Source organism: Marmota marmota, unplaced genomic scaffold (assembly GCF_001458135.2).
Source record: "Marmota marmota marmota unplaced genomic scaffold, marMar, whole genome shotgun sequence".
Taxonomy (NCBI): Eukaryota; Metazoa; Chordata; class Mammalia; order Rodentia; family Sciuridae; genus Marmota; species Marmota marmota.
Genome location: NW_026000249.1, coordinates 27,539,389 through 27,549,727, shown reverse-complemented (window position 1 = coordinate 27,549,727; position 10,339 = coordinate 27,539,389). Strand labels below are relative to the sequence as shown.

Below are 10,339 nucleotides of genomic sequence, written 5' to 3'. Positions count from 1 at the left end.
CCCACCACCCCCCTTCCTTCTCCTCTCTCCCCTCCCCCTCCCCCCTGAGCTCTCTGGGTGGTGTCGCCACTTCCTTGTTGAAGCCTGCAGTCTGACAAGGGGAGAGAGGGGTGAGCCGAGGCAGCCTCAGGAGTAAGTCTCCTGGCAAATTAGGCAGGATTTGAAATCCATTTTTTATTCTGCCCATTATTAATTATTGTTATTTCTGCTGTTCATTAGCAGCTCATTGCCCTGATCAACTCTGGGGAACAGAGGCTTTCAAAGCATTTCTCCTGGTGGAGACCCAGTCCAAGAACCCCCACCCCCCAGGGCTGTAGAGGGGTGCCCTTCAGGATACCCAGCAAGGTCTTCCCCTGCTGCCCTCCCGGATGCAGAAGGTGGAGCCCCCCCCACAGCTTCACAGACTTCTTTTTAATACTCTACTTGAAAAACACTGAAGATTGAACCTGCATAGAGGAAAACAAGAAATGATACCCTGATCTTATGCCTCTACATAGACAGACCCACAGTCACCTAGGGCAAGACACACGCCATTGCCAGCACCTGTCCCAGAAGCCCCTTTGAGCCCTCTCCCAGCTGCTCTGCCTCCAAAGGCAACTGCTATTCTGATTTCCCCCCTCCCCTCCTCTTCCTCTTCTGTGAGGAGCCTTGCTGTGTTTCCAAGGCTGCTCCAAGCTCCTGGGCTCAAGCAGTTCTCCCGACTCAACTTTCTGAATAGCTGGGACTAAGGTGCCCCCCATGTCTGGCTTCATTAAACTGACTTCTGATGGCATAGACTTAATTTGTCTGGTATTTATTTATTCACTTATTTGGTACCAGGAATTGAGCTCAGGGGCGCTTTACCACTGAGCCACATCCCCAACCCCCCATTTTTTTATTGTTTATTTTGAGACAGGGTCTCACTAAATCACTGAGGCTGGCCTCCAACTTGTGATCCTCCTGCCTCAGCCTCCAGAGTCACTGGGATTATAGAGGTGTGCCACCATGCCTGGCAATTTGTCTGTGTTTGAAAATAGATGGTATGATATGTGTTCTTGCATATATGTGGCTTCTTTATCCTGTTGTTGCATGTAGCAGTCTTTTGTTTTTTTTTTTTTTCAATGCTGTATATTATTCCTTGGTGTGAATATATCATGATTCGTTTATCTGTTCTTGATAGGCGTTTGAGTTGCCATGTGCATTTGTGTGTGACTTTTGGTAGACATAAGCATTCTTTTCTCTTGGCTATATCCCTTGAAATAAAATCATGAGTCATAGGATATGCAATGAAGTCATGCCTGATGTTTCCAGGAGCAAGCCAACAGAAGACAATTCTTAGTTCAGAGGCCTCAAAGAGAAATGATGGCAGTTTCAGGCCTTACATGGGTGGGGAGATACTTTTGTTTATGTGTAAGGTACATGGTTGCCAATAGCCACGTGCTTGGGCAGGGCCCTCTAGCTCTGACTATAAGTTTAGTCATGTGACTTCCTTTGACCAATGGGACATCAACAAGCACTATTTGATAAGCTATAGTCTGAATGTTTGTGCCCCTCCAAAATCCACAGGGTAGAACCTACTCTCCCAGGCGACAGTGTTAAGAGATTGGGCCTTAAGAAGTCACATGGGCTCTACCCTCATGGATGGGGTTGGCGTCCTTACCAGAGGGGCCCAAAAGAGGCTGTTTGCCCCTTCTGTGATGCAAAGACACAGCAACAGGGCATCTATGAAGCAGAGAGTGGCCCTCACCAGACACCAAGTCTGCTAGTGCCTTGACCTTGGACTTCCCAGCCTCCAGAATGATGAGCTATAACTTTCTGTGGTTTATAAATTACAAAGTCTAAGGCAGTTTGTAATAGTAACAGAAGCAGACTCAGCTGCTTACTGCACCCACATGGGACAAAGTCTGGTCTAGCTCTCCTTCACATGAAAAGACCCCACAGAATGATCCAGATTTTGGGGATTGGAGAGTTGGATTTGGGAAGTTGCTTGCTACCTCAGGATAACCTGGCCTACCCAAACATGGGTACCAGAAGTGGGATTCGGCTGTAACCACGACCCTGAAATGTGTGATGTTGGCTTAGGGTTGGGTGCTAGATGGCCAGGCAGCTGGAAGGACTGGGCCTTGGTGGCGTTAGGGGGTCCTGCCCCCCAGTCTTCTGCTCCGGGAGTCCAGTGACTTTCTTACCTGCATTAGGATGGATCTTCTCTTTTATACAACATTCCCTCGTCTTTTCTGGCTTTCTCTGTCGTCTTTTTCTGGTGTCCCTTCTAACTCTAGCAACCACTGACTAGTCGGTCGGGGGAGGAGGAGAGGATCTTGGGGACAGTAGCATATCTTTCAAGGCGAGGGTGTCAAGCACTTATTTTGGAAGAGAGAATTCAACACTAGGGCTGCCAAAGCATTGTGGGTAGACCTTTAGACATCCATCTGGGTTACGAAACTCGAGCGCAGCTTTTCCATGACTTGCTAGTTGATTACCCCATGATGGTGTCTGAGCCCCCTGCAGTTCCTATGAACATTGGGCTGGCAAGCAGCTGACCCCCAACTTGTCCTCCTAGCCATCGCATCCCTTTGGGCATTACTTTGTCTCTTTGGACCTTCCTGTATAGTTGCAACCTCTATGTGGGAACAATCATGCTGGCCTGGCCTTCACAGAGTGCTTAGGACATCCATGGCATAGAGCAGCGCTAGGTACCCATAATGCAATTCGGGACAGTTATTTCCAGAAACTGCCATTGGTCTGAGTTGTTTCACTTTGGGGCAATGAGTTTTGCGTTTTTCAAGGTTACGTTGCTTGATGGCCTCTCTCTTTAGCAGGTCTACCTAAATTTGGTGTGTTCAAGAACAACAGTGGTCTCCAAAAGCTTTCTCTCGCCATCTCCTTTTATATTTTTGAATCAGTGGGGACCTTCACCTTGATGAGGCCCTTGGCTCATTTCAGGAAGACCTGTGAGAGAGTTGGACTCCTTACTCTGCAACTGAATCGTATCTGTACCTGTATCTGTATGTGCCACCAAAACTTTTTTTTGGCAGTGCTGGGGTTGGAACCCAGGGCCTCGCACATGCTGGGCAAGCGCTCTATCACTGAGCCACCTGCCACAGCCCACTCATCAAAGCTGCTTTGACATTAGATTTCTTCTTGGAGTAAACCAAGGGGGTGAGTTCCAAATCCACAACCTGTGACCTAGCTTGCGGGGTTGGGGGGCTACTTTATGATCATCTGCATAATCCTGGGAGAACGGGTGCCCCCACGAGGGCACATCCTGTGCGTGTATAGGCGCATCTTGTTCTGGGAAGAGAGGTCACAGTTTCTTCAGATCCACACGAATGGACCCCAGGAGATGAAGATCTCCCAAGCCTCGCTCATTCCTGTGAGGTGAGATTTTTCTGTAGCATCAGAAACAAGCTACTGATGTTGAGATCTATTGTCCAAAAAAAGGAAAACAGCCCAAGGTGTCGGGATCTGTCACAGCTAGACCCACAGACATGCAGGGCTGGCGGCTCGGTTCTGTGACTCTGTGGGGATGGCTGCTGTCCCCTCCTGCGGATCCAGGTGTACGCGCCTCCTGCCAGGCTGGCCGTGGGGTTTGGTCCAAACAGCTCAAGGCAGAAGGCAGCAGCACCCAGGGGGAGAGCTGTCGTCATGTCCCCAAAGGCTAAACTTCCCCTTCCTTTTTCATGAACAAATACCACACTAGCATTTGAGGCAGAGGAGTCGCATCCAGGGTTAACCTGGGCGTGGGACCAGGGAGCATCTCCAGTGCGAGTCTCCCAACCATGCTTGTTCTTTTATTTTGATTGATCAAAATTTTTTTTTTTTTAAAGGGGACACCAGCAAGAGGAGGGAGGGGTGGGGAATGATGCCAATGATTTCCCAGGAAATGCTTTGCTGAGAATTATCTTCCAGGGACGACCCACCCCTACTCCTTCATGGAAAGGCGCCCACTCAGGCGCTGCGCTCTTCTGTGTGGTCCCCAGGTGGAGGGTAGGGACCTGAGGAGGCGGCTGCCGTGCTGTTCACTCTAGATTGAATGACACGCGGGAGCTGGCCCTGATCAGGCACACATAACTGGTACTGCGGGGAGATGCTGCTTGGCGATTGTTTGTGGAGTAAAAAGAATTTGATCCTGAGATGAATGGCGCTTCCTTAGTCAAGAACCATGGCCCTCCCTGGGGACATTAGGAAGTGGGGGGATGTGTTCTGTTGTTTGGTTGCCACAATGACTAAGGGGGTGCTACCAGACTCAGTGGCCAGGGGTCCAGGGACACTCAACATCCTACAATGGGGAAGGGACTGTCCCATACAATGGGAATTTGTCCAGGCCCCAATTCCAATAGTGCTCCTGTTGACAGGGCTACTAGCTGCAAAGAAAGTTCCAGGTGTCCTTTCTAAAGAACCGATTGGTTCATTAAAGACTAAGGATCATTTTTCAAGGTGACCCAGGGGATTGGAGTAGGGACAGAATTCGTGGACAGCCTGGGCAGCTGGCAGCCCCAAGAGGCTGGGGGAGCCGAGGCCCATGGACCCCCTGGAGGTCAGGAGGAGCCAAGGCCCTGTGGGGGAGGGGTGCTACTGGGTAGGGGAACTGGTTGCTGCAAATGGAAAGTGACAAGGGCCTGAGGGGAAAATGGGCTCATCACTATGGTGCTGAGTCCCCCAGAGTGGGGCAGCTGGAAGGAAGTCGGAGGGCCCAAGACAGGGACTTGAGATATCCCTGAGAAAAAGGCGGAGGGGACCCTTTCCAGGCAGATCTGGGACAGACAAAAAGGGCCGCTGTGGCCAGTTCTGTTGTGTCCCGCCCTCTATTTCTCCATTTCAGAGGGATCCTGGCCTCTGGTCCACATGCCAGACACCAGCTCTGGCATGGAGTCCCCTCTGGGAACTGAGTCCCTCCTGCTCTCAGATCGTGTAGCCTAAACCGGGGTGCTCCCAGGGCTGCTCCCATCAGGCACCCCACCACACGCAGACGGGAGGGTCCTGCAAGCCCAGCCAACTGTCCTTGTGGACTGCCCACTCATCCTGTGTCCCCCAGCTCCGGACCAAGCCAAGGGACTTTCAAAAGCAGGTATTGAGGTCAGCTCCTAGCCCAGAGGCCCTTTGTCTTGTGCTAATCTGTGGTTTGCAAGGCAAAGGCGTGTGAGATGACAGCGCAGGGACAGAACTCAAGCTCTGCAGGGGGTGGGGGAGCTGGCTTCCCACAAGCACTGGGGGGAGGGACGGGGCCCAGCTGCTGACATTTTTACAAAGCAAATGTAGGGCTGAGCCGGTGACCTCAGTGTGATGGAAAAAGCCTGTCAATGGTGTGGCTGCCAGAAATGGCCTGTCTCTCGGCCCACCTGTTAGGAAGAGGAAAGGGAGATATTGAGTAATGTCACCCTCGTAAACAGTTGCCAAACATTGACCGTGGGCCCGCGCTTCTGAGCCCTCCATCTAGGCCAGCGCGGCGAATCGACCCACGGCCTCATGCAAAGGGCTTTACTTACGCTTCCCAGTTGACAGATGAGGAAACTGAGACGGAGGGATCATTTACTCACCCGAGGTCGGACACTTAGGTGATGAACAGGGCTGTGAGTCCTGGCAACCTGGCCCCCAGCCCCTATGGAGCCAGCCCCCAGCCCCCAAGCCTGCTGTTAGGAGTCTTCAAACAGGTCCGGGGAAGAGAGGCTTTCATGTGCTAGGGGAGGAGGCTGCATGTCCACAGCGTCATTTTTTGGCCTGGGCTCTGATGACCCACAGCTGCATACCTAGGAAAACAACTACCATGTTATTAGTATCTCTTGCTGTTCTGGAGGGTCAACTGCCCTGAGGTAGAAGGTTCTCTCTCCTGTCTCTCCCTGTCTCTTGCCTTCTATCCCAGACAACGTCTGGGGCTGGATTGTTCTAAAATCTTCTCTTCTTCCTTCAAGCCACTGGCCACTGAGGCTGGCTGTTGGCTGGAACCTCAGTGGGAGCATCTCCATGTGGCTTTTCCGGGTAGGCTGGGCTTCCCCGCCACATGGTGACTGATTTATAAGAGTAAGGGAGTCACACAGAGACACTTCTATTCTTGTTACAAGTCTGTCCCCATTCAAGGGGAGGGACTATGTTCCCCAGCTCTTGGGAAGAGTAATATCAGATTGTAAGAAAGGCATGTGGTACAGGTCTTGCAGCCATCTTGGAAAATGGAATCTGCTATGGCATTCTTCCTTAGAGTTTTTTATCTTGAAAGGGTCTCAACTGTCTGTGAATTAAGCTCAAATTCATCTGGAGTCCGTTTCCTTGGTGCCAAGATGCTAAATGAGTAAGGACCCAAAGCCTTGGTTAGTAGCCTCTGTTCTATCCACATCAGTTTCCCTGCGAGGCCAGGCACTGAGCTGGGAGCTGGGGACACAAAATCCCTGCTTCCAGGGAGGACACCAGCTATTAGCCAAACTCTCTGCCCTGAGGAGGTGTTGTCTTTGTGATTTTTTTTTTTGTACCAGCAATTGAACCCAGGGGGGCTTAACCACTAAGCCCCAGCCCCAGCCCATTTTTCATATTTTATTAGAGACAGGCTATGGCTGAATTGCTTAGGGTCTCATTAGGGCCTTGCTAAGTTGCTGAGGCTGGCCTCCAACTTGAGATCTTCCTGCCTCAGCCTCCCAAGCTGCTGGGATTATAGGCGTGTACCACCGTGCCCTGCTGCCTTTGGTTTTTATAAATATAGATGGAAAAAGCTCTAAGCAGAGGCAAGTCTTGCTTAGTTTTATACTGTCTCCAGGGGAGCCATACTCCAGAACTGCCCTCCTCTATTCTTACGTGGGCCGGGCCTGGGCTTTCATTGTTTATCCTTGGCTTGGACCTGAATTCTGATTCCCGTCCCCCTCATTCACATGTTGAAGTGCTCTGTCCTCAGAGTGGAACTGCATTTAGGGATGAGGCCTTTAAAGAAGCAATTAAGTTAACATGAAGCCATGAGGGTGGGCTTAGTTTAACATGACCGGTGTCCTTCAAAGAGGAGGTAACTTGGTCACAGAGAAACACCAGAGACACTTGCACAGAGGCCAGATGACGTGAGGACACAGGAGAGAGGTGGCCCTCTACAAGCCCAGGAGAGAGAGAGCCCTCAGAAGGAACCCACCCTTGATCTTGGACTGGATCGTTCAGCCTGGGGACAGGTGGAGGTAGGAGGCAGCAAGGGGCACCCCCTCTTCACCAGCCTGGCCCCAGAGGGCTTGTGGCCTGTGGGTGTTCTGATTGGAGCAGCCCCCTCAATGCGCAGGCCTGAACCCTGAAGGTGCTCACTTGGGCCCCCGGCTCTGCCACGATTCGGGAGGTGGTGCAGGGTCTGAGCCGGTGGAGAAGCACATCCCAACATAGCCACCGGCAGCCCAGAGCCTGGGCCACTCCGGGCACCTAGGCTGCAGTCCTTTCTCCCTGCCCCGTTGCCACCACACACGAATCCAGGGCCAGTGTGGCCCCGATGCATTTTTTATTTTGTTATATTCTTTCCATTGTCCTGATGTGAATAATTTAAAGTGACACAGAAAGAAAAGGGCAGCCTTGGCCACAAAGGCAGGCTGTCAACTCCCCGGACCTCCGTTTGATTTTGCCTCCCTGTTCCGTTCTGGCTGCTTCCTTCTCAAACCCACCTCTGGGGTTCTCTTGCTCAGCCGGCACGTCCGCACAGGCACGATCGCACACACTCTCCAGCGCCCTCCCCCTCTCAGTGGGCAGAGCGAGTGACATTTGCGTGCCTGTCTCTGAGATAGGGTTTCTCCTTCTTAGTGTGAATCGTCTGTCTCGTCTGCATTTCCCATTCTGTTTCTCATTTCCTTTCTTTCCCTCAATTCTCTGCAGTCACTGCTTATGTGACAGAAGGGGCTGGGAAGGAGCCTTATTTTCCCATCTCTTTGTTGTTATCACATTGCAGACAATTCTCTTGAAAATTTTTTTTTTTTTTTTTTTTTTTGGTATTACAGATTGAACCAGAGGTGCTTAACTACTGAGCCACATCCTCAGCCCTTTTTAACTTTGTTTGTTTTGAGACAGGGTCTCATTGAGTTGCTTAAGGCCTCGCTAAGTTGCTGAGGTTGGCTTCCAACTTGCGATCCTCCTGCCTCAGCCTCCTCAGGCTCTGGGAATACAGACATGCACCACCTTACTCAGTGGTCTTGGGAGTTAAGGGGAAGGGAGAAAAGGGATCTAAGGAGGATTCACCATTCTTCTCCTGCAAGGCTATTCATTTTCCAAAGACATAAGGAGCAAGTTTGGGGTTTGGACACTCAGGGGTTTCTGTGTCACCTGAGTCTTCTGTGACTGATCCACGTGGAACTGCAGCTGGCCACTGGCATTGTCTGGAAAGCAGCTTTGGCCTCTCTCAGCCTTGAAGTAGGAAGCAGGCTTTATTCGTCAGGAGAAGGCATGGCCAGGATTTCCTGAAGGTCCTGGCCTCTAGCCTGTAACCCGGCACTGTCCAGTAGAAATAGAATGCAGGCCGCAGATGTGAGCCACATCCATAATTTTAAATGCTTCAGGGGCCACATTAAGAAGGAGCAGGTGAAATTCCTGTGAATAATATATTTTATCTCACCCCTTTTTCCAAAATATGACCATTTCAATCTGTGACTGAGGGAAAAAAAAATGACGAATGAGATATTTGATTTTGTTTTCTTGGAGCTAAGTCTTAGAAAGCCAGTGGGTACTTCACACGTAGGGTAGATCTCAGTTGGGACTGGCCACATGGGAAATGCTTAATAGCCACATGTGGCCAGTGGCTACCAAGAGTGTAGGCCTAGCCTAACCCAGCCTGGGGTCCCGAGCCTCCGTTTTGGCCACCTAAATGACAGCAATATGAACGTGGCCTTCAAGTGCATGTATGAGGGAAAACCTACGCAGTGACACGTGGAGAATTGGCCGAGCCATTATTCCCCCTCCCCCACCATCATTAGTGGTAATCCTCATGAATGGGCTGGCAGAGCCTGGCTGTAGCCTTGTGGCTTCTAGTCCATGGAGTGTTCCGTGCTGGGGAGTGGCTCACCCGGAGTCCATTTGGGGCAGACCTGTGGGTGCAGTTTCCAGGTCCTGTAGGCCTGTCCCCCAGCTGGGGCCTCACCTCCTCGGTACAACCTCCTCCTCTCTGCATTAGGTCCCAGGCACTCCTCTGGCCTTTCCTTTCTATATATAGTGCTCTGTGGTGACAGCTGGCCATCAGATGACTCATCAGTCACCACGGGTGTCTCCGGATGGAACCCTGAACATTTATTCATAGGGTACTCGGGCCGTTTCTAAACTCCTCCCAGTAACTCTGGCCTTGAGGGGGTTGTCTCGACGAACCTCATGGAAGCAGGGTGCAGTGGCACAAGCTTGTAATGCCAGGTGACTTAGGAGGCCGAGGCCCAAGGATCCCAAGTTCGAGATTAGCCTTGGCAACGTAGCAAGACTCTATCGCAAAATAAAAAATCAAAAGGGCTGGGGATGCGGCTCAGTGGTGAAGCACCCCGGGTCCCATCCCCAGTACTGGAGGGAAAAAGTGGCCATTAGAGGTTTGAGTCATCCATCAGTGAGCTCCTAGCTGCCTGTGGGGACTTGGTCAATCCAGCAGGGCTTTGGGGACTGAGGTCTCCCCTGGCAGTAGGGCCCAGGAGATGTGAGCTCCTTTCAGACACAGTGGGCCCTAGGGGACTAAAAGCTGGCTTTGAGACTGACAAGAGCTGCTTTAGCCCAGGCACTTCTACTCACCAGCTACGCCGTCCTGGGCAAGTCCCGTCTGGTTTCTGAGCTTCCGTTTCCTCCTCGGTGCGGTGTGTTCAATCCCTGTGCAGCTGGTTAGCTGAGCGGGTTAGATGAGGTGCCGTCTGTAATAACTGTTATTCTTGCCTGGCCCACGGGCCATGTCACTTCCGCTTCCCTGAAGCCAACCCTAAGATAAGGATTTGTGGGGAGGTGAGTTATTATGAAGGGCCTGGGGAAAGTGGGACCAGGAGGGACAGGAAGCCAACTGCACACTAACTTCCTCTGTAGAGTGTCTTAGCTTGACCTGCTGTAACAGAGTAGCCTGGATTGGGTGGCTTATAAACCACAGGAATTTTTTATTCATCACATTTGTGGAAGCCGGGAGTCTGAGACCAGGGTGTGAGCATGGTCATACTCTGGGGAGGGACTTTTTCTAGGTTGTGGACTTCATATGGTGGAAAGATGGCAGAAAAATGGCATGAGCTCTCTGTGGTCTCTTTGGTAAGGGCGGTGATCCCATTTGTGAAGCCTCTACCCTGTGACCTCATTACCTGCCAAAGGCTCCTTGAGGATTGGGATATCCGTGTATAACTTTGGTACTTGTTTTTGCAGTATTGGGGATGGGTCCCAGGGCCTCACACGTGCGAGGCGGGCCCTCTACCAC

The 10,339-nt window shown here is 51.4% G+C and overlaps 1 long non-coding RNA gene across 1 annotated transcript; it reads right to left on the bottom strand.

Annotated features, from left to right (window-relative positions):
* Positions 1-1,068: 1,068 nt before the first annotated feature.
* Positions 1,069-10,139, bottom strand: LOC125614103. The gene is made up of 2 exons (XR_007344739.1): positions 9,682-10,139; positions 1,069-5,318 (listed from the first exon to the last, which is right to left on the bottom strand). It is a non-coding gene; the product is annotated as an uncharacterized LOC125614103 (long non-coding RNA).
* Between the last annotated feature and the right edge of the window lie 200 nt (positions 10,140-10,339).